General features: G+C 40.6%; 1 pseudogene; it reads right to left on the reverse strand.

Moving 5' to 3' along the window:
* Positions 1-456: 456 nt before the first annotated feature.
* Positions 457-12,097, reverse strand: LOC131960868 (NXPE family member 3-like; annotated as a pseudogene).
* Positions 12,098-20,609: the final 8,512 nt, after the last annotated feature.

The following is a 20,609-nucleotide window of genomic DNA, read 5'->3' on the forward strand; positions in this document are numbered from 1 at the left end:
TCCTTTTGTTTCTTCATAGCCTTGCTGGTGCTAGTTAGCTGTGCGTTAGCTTGATCTTGTCCACTGTTTAAAGTCACTGGTAGAGTGGTGTCGTTCCCACATAGTTCGTTCACTTCCACGTTCACTTCTAAACGATTCACAGCACTGGAAACTCCTCTGTAGGAGTATTTGATAGTCCTCGTTTGATAAGGGAGGCATCTTGCTGCTAATTAGCCTTAGTTTAGCGCCTCGCTTCCAGTCACCACAGGCTTGTCCTGTTGGCAGGCCTCTTCATGTTCTGTTGAGGAGGTCGTAAAAGTTTCTAAAAATTGCCTGTAGTATCTATAAAAATAAAAATAAGTTACAGTCCCATTGATTTGTATGTATCCAAGAGCTGCTGCTGGATTTATATTGACAAAAAAGAAGAATAGAAGCATAAATTGTAAGAGGGGGAGAGAGCAAGCAGAAAAGCGTCTGCACAGTAGGAAAGCAAGGTCACAAGCCTTGTGATATATATATATTTAGTTACATATTGTATGTTTATAAGCATTGCTGGTTCCATATTCAATGTTAAAGCAAAACATGTTTGGTATGAAAAGGTTTATTTGTTCAATGTTGGCCCGCGATTTTATTCAAGTTTTAAATTTTGGCCCATTGTGTATTTGAGTTTGACACCCCTGTTCAAGGGCATATGTAGGAGAAGAGAAGATCCATCATATTCTTGATAATGGGATATTCTGGGTGGAGGTTGTGAGGCAGGTAGTGGGCCTGGACCATCTCCCAGGCATCGATCAGATGAACATTCAGTCTTTTGAACATGGCTCTGAGCACCCTATCACGCTGCAGTGCGCACCAGTCACAGTCGATATATGCATATTTATATATGTATGTAAGTTCTTGAGGGTTTCCCGTCCGGATGATGACTTTGGTTCCTGGGGCCCTGTCCAGCAGCCTCACCACCGCCCTGCGGATGTTCTGCAGCCGCCGGATGTAGAGCTCCATGGCAAAAGTGGTGAAGTGAGCCCAAATACCAAAAACTATGACAACGTTGGGGCCTCCAGTTATGCCATCGAGTTCATCGTGGATGTAACGAAGATCCCTGATCGGGACTGGGCCATAGCGGATAGGAGGACCATGACAGCGGAACTTCACCAAGATGTTGTGTGCATAGTCCAAGGAAATGTAAGGTCCAGCTTTTTCTGGGCTGTGCAGGTCAAACTCCCGAAGACCTGAAAGTATTACAGAGAGAACAGATGAAGCCGCAGTTGTAACAAAATCAAAGTGTTTCCAGGAACCCCTGTGGTAGATACCTGGTAGTGCTGTGTTGAGGTATTCAAACCACTGCCTGACAGTGGAGTCTCCATGCATGTGGACCACTTTGCCTCTCAGACACTGAGTGATGGCACGGCCGTTGTAGTGCCGAACTGTGGTGCCATCTAGTGCTCGCCAATCACCCTGGTAGTAATAACCAGAGGGTCCAGACGTCACAATGCTGCTCTTCACCTCTGGTTGACCTGAGAGGAAGTTAAAGGATAAGGGTGGGGTTCTTTGAAATGGAAAAAAAAAAACTCTCCCTAACCTGCCTAGTCTGTGGCCCTCAAATCAATATGTTACTAAAAGAAGGCAATTTTGTCAAATGGCTATGTTATTGATAAATTGATACTGACTCAAATTAAACATTAGTCGTTTACACGACATGCTTTTATCAGATTAATACACAGTTGGTGCCTTTGTGATCAGCAGGACAGTGTATGTGGAACTGTGTTGAAGTAAATTACAGAAAGGCATATCATGCATTGGCTGCAAGATTTTATTATCCATCATTTTCATTTTAGCATTTAAATTATCTATTTTTTTTTAAATAATGAATACAAAGAAAAATGTTATAGGCTGACATTATGCATTTTCAAAGGCTCAGAGAGAAAAGATGAACAGAGACATCCACTGTGCGATCACTTTTTTAATGTCAAGACCACAATGCCTAAAACTAATAAACAGAAAAGAGGAGAAACAAGCTTGTCCTTCATCGTCCATTGCACCAGTCCTTCTTTTTCACCTTGTTTATGAAGCTATCACAATTACCTTTTAAAGAAACACTGCCATGACATTTTGCAATTGTATGCTAAAGAAATGCTAAATGCTAAAGGTAGCTAAAGGTAGTTAGCTGACGTTTCCGTTGCGTATAACACATTCAGTGCGCTCATCGCTGCTGCTCCAGCTCCTCAGACGGAGTGCCCATAGTAACATTATGCTCAGCTGCTCCAGCAGTCTGGAGTTCTCAGTATCACAACTGTGTATTCCAACAGTGCTCCTGTATTTGGAGCAAGTATTTACAAGCACACACAACTGAAGCAAGCCAGACAACAAGGTTTTGCATGTGTGATCAAGACAGACTATACAGTAGATACAGCGCACACCACCAGCTGGACATGAGTGTGAATTACTGTAGTGATAGTGGAGCACCCCAGTTTTCGACTTTTTCAAGATGATGGATGGCATTCAGGATTTTCTTCTTCTTATTTATTTATTTTTTAGATTTTTTTTGGGCCATTTTTGGGCTTTATTGATAGGACAGAGTGAAGGGGGAGACATGCGAGAAAGGGCTCTGAGTCGGATTCGAACCCGGGCCGCCCGCTTACGAGGACAATGCCTCTATGGTACGCGATCTACCAGGTGTGCCACCGGGAACGCCCCTTCCTAATTATTTTTTAAAAATCTGGTAATGACGGTTAAAGCAACCCCTGGTCCCAACCAATATTTTTGTTGCAAGGCTTAGTGAATTGGAAGTGCAACAAAGTAACGTTAACTGCTGCAGTAAGCCGGTTCCCTGACACCACCTGCGGCTGGGCGGCTTTCCAAAGAACGTATAGTCACAAATCGGAGCCTGTGATGGTTACCCACAAACCGCTTCATGTTTCCCCTCACTCAGTGACACACCCCCTGAGAAAGAAGAAATTAAATGTCATCATTTCAGCGCTGGCTGTCGAGGTGGTGTCCAGCAAACAACTGGGCTTCCTAGATACTTGGCAGACTTTCTGCGGGAGACCTGGTCTGATTAAGAGATGTTCATCCCACTTTGGATGGAGCCGCTCTCATATCTAGAAACCTGACCAAGTTTATTAGTGGTCTCAAAGCAGACAGGAGGCAGAGTTGCAGTCTTCTGAAAGGGCCACGGGGGCTACTGCCGGTGTGTGAGATTCTTCAGAAATTACAATTTCAATAAATTACAATTACAATAAATACTAGTAATGTTATGATACTATATGATATACAAGGATCACACCTACAACAAGCATTCCTTTTCAATTATTTATTTATTTATACAGCAACCTATGCCTTTTCAACATCAAAATGTGTGTGTGTGTGTGTGTGTGTGTGAAACATGTGTATCTGGAGGAGTGTGCACGATTACGCGCATATATGTGTGCGTGTATCTGTAACTGTAATCACATCAAAGGATGAAAGGCTTTGGGGTCGACCAATCAGAGCACAGCAATCAACAGAATTAAATGCCGCTGTAGAATGTTCCGACACGGTGACAGCAGCCAGAGGTGTATTTCTGGCCTCGAATAGAAAGCATTTTTGGCAAAACCATAATACCTATCATTGATCCGACTTTACTTTGAGCGTCCTGAGTTCTTCCTGAATAGCTAAATATGTTTTTTGAGAATAAAAATGAAGAAATAGCTTTGTCAGAACAATCTGAAAAACTGTTAAATATGTTTTTCTACAGAAATCTTCCTGCGTTTTTAATATGGGAGTCAATGGGGCTGTTGGTGCGTGTTGGTGGCGCATCTGTACGTCCTACGCCCAAACTATAACTCTGACAGCTTTACCAGAGGATTGTGGGTGAGAGGATATATTTTCCTACGTTTCTATGTATAAATTATTTCTGTAGAGTGGAATTTGCGGCCTGGAGCGCAGTTTTCAAATGTATTTTTTGACAATTTTTTCTCTCCCTCTACACTCTGAGCTGATGATGTCATAACTCTGACACGAACATTCCATGCAAAACACACATTATAATCTCCAAAATTGATCATGGTCATTGAACAGGGATTGATAAAAAAAACTATATCACCTATCGAAACGTGGATTAATACACCAATACACAAGACTTGTGTCTACATTTGAAAATCTCCAATTATTTTTCTTTTTCGCTAATTTTTTTCGGCCTTCCCATTCACTTCAATGCAAAATTTTGCACCGTTTTTCACGACCTATGTTGCGAAAAGTTCGTATTCCGTGGTTAAAAGTAATAGCACACCGATCCCGATCAAACCGCACACAAAATTGTGTCCGGAAGAGGAAGAAGAAAAAATCCACAGTATAACAATAGTGCTTCGCCCCGAGCACTGGTCCCTTCAGCTAGGCCAGTGCTTGGTGCGATTGTCCCGTGGCCCTAATTAAAACCTCCACTGCAGTTAAACAACAACAACATACTTAAATGTGAAGTGTTTAACTTCAGATATCTATGATCAAAAGCTTTACTAAATGTGTTAATATCAGATAATAATCCTGTTGAAAACCTGGCTGCTTGATGAAGAATATGTTAGTTTTCATGAATCCACTCCCTCCAGTCATATTACTACTCCTATCCCTCGTAGCACAGGCTGAGGAGGAGTACTTGTAGCTATATGACTCAAACGTTTTAATCACCCTAAAACCTAAATTAAAATCACAACTCGTTTGAAAGCCTTGTTCTCATTCTTTCACACCCAACCTGGAAAACGCAACAGTCAATTCTATTTGTCATAGTTTACCAGCCTTGCGGTCTAGAATTTTATCTGAAAACACACAAACCTTTTATCAAGTTTAGTGCTTAAAATGATTGTTGGCAATTTAAATATTCATGTGGACGTTGATAAAGATAGCCTTATAATAGTACTGATTTATCTCCCTATTAGATATAAACCCATAACAGTATACTCCAGTTACACAATGTCGTCTTAGAAAAATGTTTGGATTTAAGTATGGTGTCATCTGACAAGTAGCTCTTTGTCACTGTCTCTGTGTCCCTCTTGCTTATCGACAGCTTTGCTCTGTTTAGGACTATCTCTCTACTTCAGGAAGCTTTCCATTGAAAAGTTGAGGGAAGCGTCTGTGAGCTGCACTTAATTGGCAGTTGTAAAAATCATGCTTTACCTTCATTTTTTGGCAACACAGGGACACTGGCAGGTCCTGAAGAAGGAATGTAGACTTTCATGTTGACACCACTGAGGAAAAGCAAATATAATAAACATTTCACTTACACACACTACAAAATGAACATAAAAACAAAAAAGGCCAACAATCTGAGATCACCACATGTAGTTAAAACTACAGATTCAAAGATACAAAGACTCATTTTGTGAGTTAAAGCACTAATTAACATTTTTCTATGTATAATGTGTAAAGCCTGATTTCCACCGGGCGCGTTACAGCAGCGTCACGTCAGTGTCGCGTTCGCCGTTGCAAATAGGTAACACTTTAATCAATGAGAGCATTTCCACCGGGCGCGCTGTGTAACGTTACAGCAACGTCTCAGCAGCGTCTCTACGCGAGCATTAGGTAGGACTTCTATTTCTCCGCGAGACGCTGCCAAATCGCGTAAATCTCAACAGAGCAGATCGCACCAGACAGGAAGTCCGACTCAGAATCAACGTAAAACACTTCCGCCCCCTTTCAAAATAAAACACAATACGCAGTTCATGCAGCCTAAAACTACTTCACATCAACATTATGTTATGACCAGGGCACCAGATCAGCAATCAATCAATCAAAGGGTCTCAGAGGATCGGCGACACGGACAACAAGAGACTGATTGTTGAAGTGGAACATCATACAATCATTTATGACATAACATATTGTTTTTATAAGGATAGATGATCAGATCAACAGATCAGAGAAGCAAAGTAAGCTGTTGGTTGTTGTTGTTGTTGTTTACTTTATACACACAGTTTATCCATAGACTGTATAAATAGAGTTTAGAGTTTATCACGTGATCTCGCGGTCTCCCGTATGGTCAGGATTATCGCGTGATCTCGCGTGTATACAACCGGCTCGCGCCCGGTGTGAATTGACGCCGGGCAGAAGACGCAGCAAATACGCGGTGGAGAGATGCTGCTGCTGTAATGCGCAGGGGGCAATCCCCAGTAAGGCTTGATCACAGGGCTGAACCCACAGATAGTTATCACTAAAGTTTGCAGTTTCCCTCAGCTCTATGTTGTAGCATCTTTCAGCTCCTTGTTTTGGTTTTACAGCCCACAACTTTGAGTAAGGCAATGTTCACATTTTAAAATGTACTGGTACCTGGAATTTTGCCAGCAGAATGTTTAATTAAGAATTGTGTTCATGTTAAGTACTTACAATTTCCCTGTCAATAAAGTAACATGCTTTAGGACATGACTGACAAGTTGCTACCACAGTTTTTTCTGATTTGGCTTTTATCTAGTGAAGGGACAACGTAGCTTCGTGAAGCATTTGCTTTATTGACGGAGCACGAGAGATGGGGCTCTTTGTTTAACAAAGAGCTGAAAACACACTCAATTACCATTGCTGAAGCCTTATTTTAAGCCAAGGCAGCCATCTAGTGGGGTCAAAAAATGAAGTTAATGTCTTAGAACTTTGACCCTTCACACAGTCCAAAGGCCTGCGGCTTCGATTTAATTGGTGACTCTAAATTGCAATTTTCTATCAGCTGCTAAATTTCAGATACAGAATGTGTCTTTGTCTACTTTCCTCTAGTACTGGGTTAGAAACAGTCAGAGCCATGTTGGTCGGCCTCGATTTGACTTAATTTATCAAGCCCTCATATCACTCCATTCTCTTTTGCATTGATGGCCACATTAGGCAGATTTTAATGTGTCTTTTAAATGGCCTTTTTAATGTAGGAATAATGCAAAAAAGAGATCATTCAGTAGCGATATGCTGAGAAGATTTCCCCATTTTTAGAAATTGGTGTAAAGTAATAACTCCAAAACAGCTGCTATAGTTTCTGCTAATAAAACAGTACAGGAGAACAACACTGCTTTGGTTCCTTGCTGGCCCAATCACAAGAGATGTGTGTTAATTGATTGGTGAAAAAAAGTAAAGACCTTAAAGTTGGGACATTTTTTTGTTGTGAAGGTTGTGTTAGGTTCAAGTGATTGCAGCCAGGTAAACATCATTGTATTTTGGCATAACTCTAAGTTGTTTTAGATTCAAGCAAGTGATTGAAGGCAAACATGAATGTGTTTTGACAATTATTTACTGTTCTTAACTAATACTGTAGATTTTAAAGTTAGAAGTGATTTGGTTAAATATTTAGACCTCTGACCTCTGAAAATCTGATGCAGATCCTAGAGTGATACGTTTGATTAAAAAACCCAACCTTGTCTCTGTGGTGGAAATTGGAGATGTTACATGCTTTTATTTTGAAGGCCATGTAAACAGGAAGTTGTGAGCAATACAGCAGCTTAACGGATATGCAAGCTGAGGATGTTAAAAGTTACGAGTCCTGAAAATAAATGGAGTTAAACGTTGGTGTCCTTAGTGAGAAATACACGACAGTCTATGGGATTGCCATTGAATGTATTATTTACCAGAAATCACACAAATTACGAGGCCTTTCTCTCAGCTTTCTCACCTTTGTAAAAGCATGTTCTTGGGATATGGTATCGTTTTCATCCTAATTTGGGTAGTACGGGCATCACAGCTTAGGTTCTTTGGCTTGTAACAGAACCAAGGTTCGCCTGTCAGTGAAGTTCAGTTCAGGGTCAGTGAAGTTGCACAACGGCTGCTGTGTTGGACGTAAGCAGATGTTACAGAAGGTTGTTTCAGTGAGTCTGCCTGAGCGGAAGACACCCTTGAAGGAAACCCTGTCAAGATGTTCACTGCTCAGCCTGTTCAGCGCTGGGATAGCCTCACTAGGGTGAACCACCATCACCTGATTGGGTAGAGAACCAGAGTTATTTTCACAAAAATCAGTCATATCAGTAAAGGTAAAACCACTTCAAGCTGCACACTTTGACAGATTTTTGTAGACCGGACTGATCCTCTATTCACAAAACATCTGAAGGCTAAAATATCTCAGAGTATTTCACAAAGTGTTTTAGTGGTATAACAATCTCCCAAATCTGTGAAGACCTGGAAGTAGTGAAGATGACTCCTATGTCATGAAGAGCAAATCACAAACAATCCTTAAAATGGCAGCTACTGGTAATCTACTTTGTAATCATGTCAACATGTTTTTTGTTTTATTTTTGGCATCACATTTCTGAATTTACCTTGAATTATTCATTCCTTTCATGGACAAGTAGGGCAATAAATAAAAGCTGTTTGTGTGCCCATTTTGTTTTCCTTTGCACTTCTTACAATCAGCCATGGTTAGTGTAGTCTGAAAATGATAAGGCTTCTGATATGGATACCCACTAATTGGTAATGAGCTGCCAGTCATGTACATGATGAGCCAGTGGCCTATATTGGTCTTTTTTCATGTTAAATCAGGGACACTTTGTCTGCATTTTATTTTTAATATAAATAGACACTAAATAAAGAGACACTCTGCATTTAAAAGCAAAACACAAGGAAAAGAGGAATACATTATAAAGATAAGTAATTCTGTTTGTCTGCTTTAACGAATTATGCTTACTTTTTTGCATGAACAGCTAAACAGCTTAGTACCCACAGTACTACAACTTAGCCTTACTTCCAATGCAAAAAGTATTTTATACAGTGCGTCCGAACCTTTTCTAATGTAAGAACCTTATTCCGAAATGGATTAACCTAATTTTTCTCAAAATTCTACACACAATTCCCCATAATGACATCCTAAAGTAATTTATATATATATTTAAGAAAGGAACAAAAATATAAAATGTACATACGTATTCACAGCCTTTGCTCAATACTTGTTGAAGCACCTTTGGCAGCAGTTACAGACTCAAGTCTTTTTGAGTATGATGCTAAAAGCTTGGAACACCTATTTTGGGGCAGTTTCTCACATTCTTCTTTGCAGGATCTCTCAAGCTCCATCAGGTTGGATGGGGATCATTTTCAGATCTCTCCAGAGATGTTCAATCGGGTTCAAGTCTGGGCTCTGGCTGGGCCCCTTTTACAGAGTTGTCCCATGGCCACTCCTTTGTTATCTTGGCTGTGTGCTTCGGGTGGCTGATGATGAACTTTCCCCCCAGTCTGAGATCCAGAACGCTCTGGACCAGGTTTTCATCTAGCATGTTTCTGTACATTGCTGCATTCATCTTTCGCTTTATCTTGTTTCTCTCCCAGTTACTGCCACTGAAAAACATCTTCTCCTTTTGGAAGGATCTCCTCTCACCACAGAGCAACGATGGAGCTCTGTCAGAGTGACCATCGGGTGGGAAGCGACCACCCTGATGAAGGCCCTTCTCCCCCAATCGATCAGTTTGACCAGGCGGCCAGCTCTGGGAAGAGTCCTTGTGGTTCTAAACTTCCATTTATGAATGATGGAGGCCTTCAATGCTGCAGTACTGTTTCTGTACCCTTCCACAGATCTGCGGCTCGTTACCATCCTGTCTTGGAGGTCTGCAGACAATTCCTGACAACCTTGGGACCCTATATAGACAGGTGTGTGCCTTTCCAAATCATGTCCAATCAACTGAATCAACCTCAGATGAACTCCAATCAAGTTGTAGAAACGGGTTAATAAAAAATAATAAATTGGCAAAAATGTTAGAAAAACTTTTTTCATGTTGTCATTATGGGGTATTGTGTGTTTTTCCTCATTTTGAGGAAAAAAATAATAAGGCTGTAACATAACAAAATGTGGGAAAAGTAAAGCGGTGTGAATACTTTCCGGATGCACTGTGCTACATTTAATTCTAGGGTTTCACGTTTTAGGTTGTAAAAATAAATCATGTTCATGTTTTTCAGTAAGGAAGCTGACTGTTTGCCTCAGACATGCTAGCTTAAGCCTGTCTTTTAGCCTCATATCATGTATGTAGCTATCAATTACACATTTAAAGCCCCTTTCAAGTTTCAAGATTCTTGTTTTAAAACAAGTCTGTTGTTAACAACAAAGTGTCAGCTACTTGAGTAGCTGACTAGTATAATACAACTAAATTAACACGAAAGTTTGAAGCATCACCTGAACCTGTGCGTCTCCTTCCCAGAGTAAAGAGAAAAAAGCAGAGTAGCTGCCATTGAGATGATCCACCACCTGCCCAGCCACACCTGCACCAAGCTTCCGATCGTGCAGCCGAGTAAGTAAGAAGTCTCCCCCATATTTCTTGGGAAGGCCTTGGAAATCAGACATTTTGATCAGAACCTCCAGCTGATCCCCTACATGCCACTGTCCTCCTCCCCTCCTTGGGAGAATGGTGAAGGAGCTGTGAGCTGGATCACTGGTCTGATTCAGGGAAAGAGGAGCTGGCAAAAGTGGAGGTTCAGGCCAAGCAATGGTTTCTAGAAGGAGGATTTCCTCCACAGCATCCTCTGGAGACAGTGGCTGGAAGGTGCAGAAGCCTTGATGCATGTCAGGGTCTGTGGAAACTCTTGGGACAGGGATGGTGACGTTCACTTCCTGTTGAAACTGGCAGAGGGGCAAGACACAAGGTGACAAAGATGCATTAAACAAATGTGTCAAAAGCAAATGAAGTTAGTAAAGAAAAAAATTCCAACACGCACAGAAAAGAAATACATTTGAAAAAGGCATTCAAATTAAAGATGTTTTATTTTGTTTTAAATGTGTTATATTAAATTTTCAATTTTTTATTTAACAAAAACACAACACAAAAGGGCAACAACACCCCAAAACATAATCAAAGATGAATAAAATAAATAAAATGGAGCGACGCCTGCGAGCTAGTCCAGGCAGGCCACTCAAGCTGTGCTGCCATACACATGACATGCCCCACTCCTCATACATCCTCCACCAAAACATGCCCTCTGTCCAATCTGCCAGTCTATTTTAGATCAGAATAATCGTCAAGCTCTCCCAGATTCTTTTACTGGTTTATAAATCTCTTAATGGTCTTAGTCCAGCATATTTATGTGGTTTACTTTTATCCTATAAACCCTCGAGGACACTCAGGTCATCTGGGAGTGGCCTTTTAATCATACCAAAAGTTAGAACTAAAACCCACGGTGAAGCGTTTTCTCACTGTGGTCCACGTTTCCTGAAGACAGACCTGAGGTCATCAGAGACTGTTCATATTTTTAAGAGCAAACTGAAGACTTAAGACCATTTTTAGAGATTATTCTGCTCATGCATCTTATTGTTAGGACAAATAATATATCAAAATGTGAGGTTTGATCGTGATCGGTGTGCTATTACTTTTCTCTACGGATACAGCAACAGCATAAAAAAGTTTCATCAAAAGAAATCAGTGGTGCTGTCAGCAGTGGACAAACAAACTCCCAGTGAGGTTGGAATATTTCATTTATACACTGTGATATATATAAAGCCTGATAGCCTATATAATATGCAAATATATTTATTGTTATCATTATTGTTATTATTATCATGGATATATAGATTCACTTCCTTACATTTAGTAAGAGTTCCGTCCCAGACAGAGGAGGGTGTGGCAGCGCTGATCGGAAATGTTTCTATTCAGGCAGAACTGGTGGAGGAGACACTGACGCTCCGGTGACCGAGCGGTAACGGATAACGGTGAACATTTAATAGCAGAAGACAACAACATTTAATAGCCTCAGCTGGTAGCCTGTTTAAAGAATTTTACGGTCGCAGGGTGTATTTATTTTTAATGATGTTTAAATTATGAATGATGTAGCCTAAACATGCTTTGGTTTGTCACCATGAAAAAACTAAACACGGCAGAGTTTTATCAGCTCCAGGCATCGATACAATAGTCTCAGATCAATTCTCAGACTCAGACGTGTGGGCTTCACACTGACTAAAATTTGCGTACACAAGCTGAGAGCAGATGTCAGATCTGACCGAGCCTTGCGTAGAAATAATCATACGGCCACTTTACGCTCAATTTCTGACGTACACTCGATTGATAAACGAGGGCCAATAACCTGGCCAAGTAAGTGTTCTCACCTCCAGAACTTCCATGTTCTGTAGCACCATGATTACGGCCGCCACAGTCAGAAAGAGGAAGATGACGGTGAACTCCCTGGATAGACGAGCTCTGACCTTCATGGTAGTCTTCATCTATGGCTGCAGCGTAACACTGTCACCACTTCCTCTGCTACTGGATTCAAAATAAAAACAACACAAAAAGACAGAGTAACTGACACATCCATATGTTAAAGAATATTAGTTGCTGAAATTCAAACACAATTGTGAAATTTTCTTCCAGCCTTGAGTCATTAGGACTTAACTTAAACTTGCACAATAACCAGGTGATTCTGCTAATTAGTTTTCACTGTAGATATTTTCTACAGATGAGTGTCAAATACAGGCAAGAATTCCTTTGTAAATCCTGTTTCAGGAACAAATAGAGATACTGTAGTATTCACTTGGGGAAAATATAGAAAAGCTGAGAAGCACATTGGAACATCTAAATGCAGCTTTGTGCAGAAACAAACAAATTATGAGTGCACAGTGTACAAGTATCATGTTTCAGGAGCAGCAGGTCCCCCCAACCCCCCCTGAACCTGAACAGCAGTTCAGTTATGAAAGAAAAAACGAAACTTCCACATATTCACACTTATCCAGCAAGCTTACTTAGCTAGCAGCCCACATGCATGGAGGTGGCCATCTAACGTTACTGTAATGCTGTACTGTAAGAAACTTTGGCCCGGTCTATTTAACACCGTGGTTTAAATTTGACACGGTGCTTTCAGGTTCCTGCGGAAAAATACACAATTGCGTAACTGTGAAATCCTGGGGGCCTGGCCAATACCAAAAGAGACGTCCAAAATATGGTTGTTGTTAGGATAAGTAAATAACTAGAACCAAGTCGCATGGAAATCTGGCCAAAGACCCCTCTATGTTTTTTTTCATAATATCAAAGGTCTTTAATGTCATTATTTTGATTATCCCGTGATAAAACATTTCTATGCAAAGACGTACGCTTGGTCACTGACCTTGATTAACTTCATAAGCCAGGTTTTTTAAAGCTCAAATACAGGGACGTGCAGAGGATATATTATAGGGGCAGGGGCACAAATTCACAAAAATGTTGCCTTAATATGTTAATAAATATATTACTGGAACAACTACTTCAGACAACACTGTTAAAGGATATTACAATGCATGTTATTAAAACAAAGCCATAACCAATAGTGTGCAGGTTTTATTTCATCATTGCAGAGGACACATATTAAGTGGGGGGTCAGGGAGTTATGAAACACATTCTGATTCTGATGTGTGCCTTTTTGCATCAATGTATGTTTGAAATGTCTTTATTTTTGTAAAGGAAATGAATGCAACACCATAGCTCTGCTGAGCAGTGGTATAACGACAGGGCGTGCAGGGAGTGCAGCAGCAGTAGGGCCCGTCACGCCAGGGGCCCGTACGACGGGCTAGTGACGAGGAGAGCCGACTCCCGTCGGAGAGAGCCGAAGCTTCTCCTGCTCCTCTGCTGAGGACACATGCAAGTAGAGGCGCGACTTAATTTTGATGGGCACACTATGCAGCCAATCACATGCGAGGATAGACTAGGATCATACCATTATGTGAAAGAAGGTAAATGGTAAATGGACTTATGTAGCGCTTTTCTAGTCGCTTTGCGACCACTCAAAGCGCTTTACACTACAGACTGCGCTCATTCACCCTTTCACACACACATTCATACTGGTGGCAGAGGCTACCCTAAACGGTGCCACCTGCCACTGGGAATTCATTCACACACCGATGAACGCAGCATCGGGAGCAATTTGGGGTTCAGTATCTTGCTCAAGGATACTTCGACATGTAGGCTGCGACGGTCAGGGACCTTCGGTTGGGGGGCAACCCACTCTACCAACTGAGCCACAGCCGCCCCTAGGGAAGGGGGGCAGACGACGGGCAAAGTGTGGTGATACAGGCCAGGTACACACAGAGCGGATATAAATACAACACAACATGAAGTAATTTTTCATTATGAAAAATGCTGAATGAAACAAATATTTCTCATTTCTATTAAGTCATATTGCTCCTGAAATAGCAAGGATTTGCAAACAGTTGTTGGTCATATTAGTGCGCATTATTTCTCTAATATCACTCTGATCGATGTACTACCACCTTCATTGATGTTTTCATTAAAGATTTTTTTTTTTTAATGCATTAAAAATGTCTGCTGTCAATCAATCAACTGGTCACATCGTGGCCAGACAGGTCTTTCTACAAACAACATTTTTTTTGGTTGACTGATTGGCCAATGGTTAAATAAAATAAAAAATACGAGTAGAGGGAGGGCCGAGAGCCGAGGCCCTCTCCTCCTTGGGCCCATCGGCTGTCAATCAATCAATCAGCCACACCACAGACAGAAAATCAGAAAGGAGAAGAAGCGCATAGACTGACTGACATGTTCAACAGCAGCAGCAACTGGACCTTTCTATGCAGCTGTAGCACCACTGGTTGCAGCAACACGTAGCTTTCTATGTAAGCATATTGAAGTGTTGACAAGAAAGCTGTCAAAAATGATTCCTTAAATAAACATACAAGAAGCCTTATTCTACTTTATAATATTTCCCTAATTTACAACCAGGTAAGTAAACTCATTATTTTATGGTCAGATATTAAGATCAGTGTATATGATGATACAGTCCTGATTGTACTGAAACAATACAATGCAAATTGTACCGGAAGTAACCTCTTTAAATGTGTGTAATTCACATCAATAAAAAAAAAACAACAACTGTTTATTACTCTATAAAGGCCAGGACTTCAATAACTCATGTGCCTTTCAGCAAAACTTTCAGCATATTTAAAACATATCACACACCTGTTTTCACTGTGAAGCTGTTAATAAAGTTGTAGGCTAATCTATCGACCTAAAAGATGCAATTTACTAAAAAATAAATTAATGATAACTCCAGACAGAAGCACTTTACTACATCACACTCAAATTCAAGTTTTGAATGCAAGATTTTATAAACTTAGAATTTTATAACATTATATATACAACAACAACACACACACACACACACACACACACACACATATATTATATATATATATATACCCAGTAACTAAATTCTACTCAATGTATTGAAGTACAGTACCTCAAAAGTATACACGTGTACAGAAAGGTTAGTGCCAACTTTTCGTTTTCACAATGGCTTTAACAAAAGTTTTTAAAAAATCAAATTAACTTTCATATAAGAATATCATGTGTCTTACCTTTGCAGAGATTTATCAGAAGAAACACAGTGATGAAATCCTAGTGAGGTTGTTGTTCTTGTAATGTGACAAGGGTGTTATCTGCATGGCTCAACATGTCTTTAAAGGGGGTGGGCTTTTTCCTAAATGACTTATTTTACAACAACAATGTGAAGAAACCAGTGCAACAGGTTGTACACTAAAGGTGTAGGATTGCTCACTGCTTATAGCTGTGTATGCCTCTAGATGTAAAGCTGTCAGGTGCAGTGGGTGAGCACCTGGGTTTGGTGTAGTACTACACTACACAGACTGTTCCATTCTATTGTCATTTCTTTTTCTTTTTCATTTTTCACTCTCAAATACTGGGGAGGTGCAGAGGATATATGATATGGGCAGGGGCCCAAATTCATAAAATTAAATTTTGCCTTGATATGTCAATACATATATTCATGGAACAACTACTCCATACAACACTGTTAAAGGGATATTACGATATGTAAGGACCAGTTATACCAAAAGTAGACTTTGGTTCATTTGTAGCTGTTGAACTGGTTTTCATGGAGAATGCAGATGTCTCCACCTCAGCCGTCCAAAATGGATTTTCCCTTTGTTCACAAAGTGATCCCCCCCCCCCACCCCCCCCCCCCCCCCACACACACACACACACATCTATGCTCCTGCTCCAGGCGTTGATTTGCATATACAATCAGGTGTGAGGTATACATGAGGTGGGGAAACCTTATTGGACCACTGACATAAAAGCATAGACGGATTACCGCATGGGCAAAGTGGGCGTGTGCCCAGGGCCCTACAGCCAATAGGGGCCCTTGGCTTTCAGATTTTTTTTTTTTTTTTGGGTACAATTTAAAAATATATTGGAATGAATGTGGCTTTGAAAATGTAGTATGATAATAAAATCAATTAAATGCTTTAGAAATGATAAGACTAAATCAGTAATGTGTGATGACACAATACGCTGGTCACTGGGGTCAAAGTTGAAAAAAGTGCGTTTTTAAAATGGAGACGTGGGCGCTCAGTGGATCAGCTAAACGAGAACAGAGGAAAGAAAACGCTGAAACTACACTTTGTAACTGGCCATAGAGGCCAAACTGGTCTGAGAGTTGGACTGTGATTACTTTATCAAGGACTTTTCCTTGAAGAAGGACAGGAAAAAGCCGGAGGTTTAGGTGAGTAGTTTCTAGGACTGTAGCCGGTATCTGAGTACTCGGCATCTGAGTGCCGTGTTCGGTCGGACGGTTGGTCTGAAGACATTAGCGCGATTAAGTGCATTTTTTTATTACCATTACAGTATGACTCCTCCATGGCATGTGCCTGTATTTGTGTGTGTAAGTGCGTCTGTGTGCGCCGGTGTTATATCCCTACTGGTTTCCACTCCAACTGGTTTCCGTACGCGTGCCGTGCGTGCGTCAACATCCGCAGCTGTGGCCCCCCCTCTGTCAGCAGATTCGTCACATATTTATAAACATAATACCTGGCGTTTTACGAGTCGCGTCTACTATCTACTGTGGGGAACATCATTGAATAAGTGAACACTACATCACAGCTGCCTATAAAAAAAGAAATGTATGAAAATAAAATGTTTGCGAGATCGGTAAGAGCTGGATTCGAACTCACATAAGCAAAATTAAGTGGCATTTATTTATCCTTCAAGTTGCTTACGTCAGTGTCCAGGTAACATTTTGTTTTGGCTCAATCTAAAACAACTGGTTTCCTTGAGCTGAACATAAACAAATACCGAACGTAGCCTATTTATCACGTTTCTCCCTCTCTTTCTCTCACTGCCCGTGTCTCGACCGAGGCCATGTCACATTAACCACTTTATGAGCCCCATACGAAACATATTGTGACATATAAATACTTTTAAAAGTGACGATCTAACTTGGCAATGCTCAGCGCTACTTCTCTGCTCTTGTGTGTAGGTATCTTATGAAAATATTCTACACACAGAACAAAGGCATGGACATAATGATTAACAGTCATTGCCCTTTGTGTAGCTATATTATATTCCCTAATATAAGCCTCAAATAAGGTATATAATAATTATAATAATAATAACAACTTTCTGCCCTTCGTTTAAGTAGATAATGCTGATTTTTTTTGTTGCGTCCGGAGGGTAGATATTTCTGAGGGTCCATAGTTTCTTTGTTGTTGTTTTTTAAGGGTTTTTTTGTTTCTAATTGTTCGATTGCTAACGTTAGACTACTTTATTTTAGCAACAGAGCAAAAGACGTGTCACCTGCTCTATGCTTCTTTTATACTCTCCTGCGCTTAATGTTAGTGATTAGCTCCCTAATTGCTTCATCCTGTTTATGATTAATAGAATAAACATCATTTTAAAAGTGTGGGTGCACATTGTGCATTTGAAAAGCATGGACATTTAAAAGTAAGAGTGTTTTGGCCAGAGAAGTAGCGCTGAGTATTGGCTAGTTAGAGCGTCACTTTTAAAAAGTATTTATATGTCATAATATGTTTCATATGTGGCTCATAAAGTGGTTAATTGGACAGTAGCCTCGGTCAAGACAGGGGCAGTGAGTGAGAGAGGGAGGAACTTGATAAATATGTTCAGTAATTTTCTATGTTCAGCTCAAGGTAACCAGTTGTTTTGGATTGAGCCAAAACAAAATGTTACCTGGTAACTGACATAGGCAATTTAATGAATATATAATTGGAGCTCAAAAATATTGAGGAGCCCAAGTGGCTTACACCGTGTAGCGTCAGTCTCACAAGCTTTTTATTTTTTTTCTGTGGCGAGTTCGAATCTATCTTTTAAACTCGTTTTCTGTGCTAAATGTTGATTAGCTACTTTACCGCTCCATCCGGATTATGATATACAGTTGGAACATAATTTACAAGACGTGTGCGTGGACATTGTGCATTTGAAAAGCATGGACATACACAAGTTCGAGTATTTTGACCAGAGAAGTATTGTCTGAGTTAGATCGTCACTTTTTAAAAGCATTTATTTGTCACAATATGTTTCATACGGGGCTCATAAAGTGGTTAATATATTGGCCTCGGTCGAGACACGGGCAGTGAGAGAGAGAGAGAGAGGGAGAAACGTGATAAATAGGCTACGTTCGGTATTTGTTTATGTTCAGCTCAAGGAAACCAGTTGTTTTAGATCGAGCCAAAACAAAATGTTACCTGGACACTGACGTAAGCAACTTGAAGGTTAGAGAGTGAGAGAAGATAAATGGAGTATAGCTGATGGATAATATGCTACTTAATTTTGCTTATGTGAGTTCGAATCCAGCTCTTACCGATCTCGCAAACATTTTATTTTCATACATTTCTTTTTTTATAGGCAGCTGTGATGTAGTGTTCACTTATTCAATGATGTTCTCCACAGTAGATAGGAGACGCGACTCGCAAAACGCCAGGTATTATGTTTATAAATATGTGACGAATCTGCTGACAGAGGGGGGGCCACAGCTGCGGATGTTGACGCACGCACGGCACGCGTACGGAAACCAGTTGGTGTGGAAACCAGTAGGGATGTAACACCGGCCATCGCGAGGGAGAGAGAGAGTATTAATGGGACACTCTGGATGCGCTGGTTGATAGTTTCGTTTTTAAAAATAGGTGGTTACCTATATTTTAATTAATACTGCAAGGGCTGGCTATTTGATCTTTCTTTCTCTCCCATAATACATATATCGCCCTGTACATGGCAGGTGCCAAACAAAACAGACCTAAAATGACAGTTATTTTGTGTGGTTGTGTGTTGCCCGGTGTTGTTATGTGCGTAATGGGAAGAGCGCCTTTGTGCGCACACTTTGCTTGTGTAGGCAGGGGCCCGTGGCGAGTTTGTGTCCAGGGCCCGTGGTCATGATAATCCGTCTATGCATAACAGGAAGTCTAACAAGGAAGATAAAAGCCTTCACCACAACTTCCTTCGCTCTTCTTCTTCAACTCCCTCAAGGGGACAACGATGCTCTTCTCAGTGGGGTCTGCTAAGGACAGAAGGTTTGTGAGCAGGCCACAAAACCCGCTTCTCTCTTCTGCAGTCTCTCTCAAGAGACACAGAACCTGTTCCTCAAGAAAACAGGACTTCCAGCTTGGGCAAAAGCTTCCAACTAACACCAAGTTAACCACAGCAGCAGTTAGCTTAGAGACCAGGAAGGTGTCTGTTAAAATAATTTGTTGTCTGTCTCTGTTGTCTGTGTCTGTGCGTGACACAGGTCACTATCAAAGCTCACTATGTATGCGTAATCCACTAAACCTTGGTTGTACTATCTCTCTCTCTATGCATTTATCTATTAATCAGGCAATATGATTTCGATACAATGATTACTTTTGTGTGTTAATGTTGGTTTTGAAACTGTGATTACTTTAAATACATATATTCCATTTTCTTAAACTGATTAAGATTCTACAATCACAAAGAATATATGTTTCATATTTTTTAGACTTTACAATGCATGTAAAAATAAGTGGCTCCAAATTATATCTGTAAGACATAACAAGGCAGAATGTTTGTCTTAACAAGTTTTGATAAAACATGTCCCATCAATTTATGTGGCTTACACGACTCCCTGCTCAGTAACCATGGTAACTAATACCGTTGAACTATCCTCAGGCAAACTGACAAGCCTACTTTAGCTGTGTGTCGAATAATTTCTGACGGGAGGAAACAGAATCCCAAAAGGCAGTTCTGGCATGTTTCTTTTCGAGTTTGTGTCCCTTTTGTCATGTCCGTTGTTAGAGATTAATAAAATTAGCAATAATCTGCATTATGACCTTTAGTAAAATGCTGCTTAGAAATGTATTTAGCAAAGCATAAAACACACATTTTATATGCCAGGCACATAAGGAGTATCATCAGAAAGGACATAGATAACGCTTTCACATAACCACATATTTGAGGGCAAGCAGATGAAACACTGAAGCACTCTTTGTGCTACAATTCAAGGTCACGGGCCCAGGTGGAGATAGGCACTGACCAACACTAGACAAGATACAAAAGTGTGCTGTTAGCTTTTTTCTTCCACAGGGCGATGACCGGAAGCTGAAGCACCAAGAGGCTAGGGCTAGCCTGTGTGCCAACGAAATTGGTGGGCCGAATCTAAACCGTGGTGCTGCCCCAACAGTTTTGACCAATCAGATAGTTGTACAATCACATTTAAAACTCTGTGTAAAAGTAAGAATGGGCATCCTTTTCTGGGAGGTGGTTACAGCTAACAGCTTAGCAGCCTGTGATTTCTGAACAGAGAAGGTCCATGTACATGCTCACTCTTTCATTATTGTCTTAACAGGATTTTACTCCCCTCTCATCTGCTCTGCTAAAAAACCAACTCTAACATTCTCCTGTACTGTGTTATTAGCAGAAACTATAGCAGCTGTTTTGGAGTTATTATTTTACACCAACTTCTAAAAATGCGGAACTCTTCTCAGC

The sequence above is a fragment of the Centropristis striata genome, chromosome 22 (assembly GCF_030273125.1).
Source record: "Centropristis striata isolate RG_2023a ecotype Rhode Island chromosome 22, C.striata_1.0, whole genome shotgun sequence".
In the NCBI taxonomy this organism is placed as follows: domain Eukaryota; kingdom Metazoa; phylum Chordata; class Actinopteri; order Perciformes; family Serranidae; genus Centropristis; species Centropristis striata.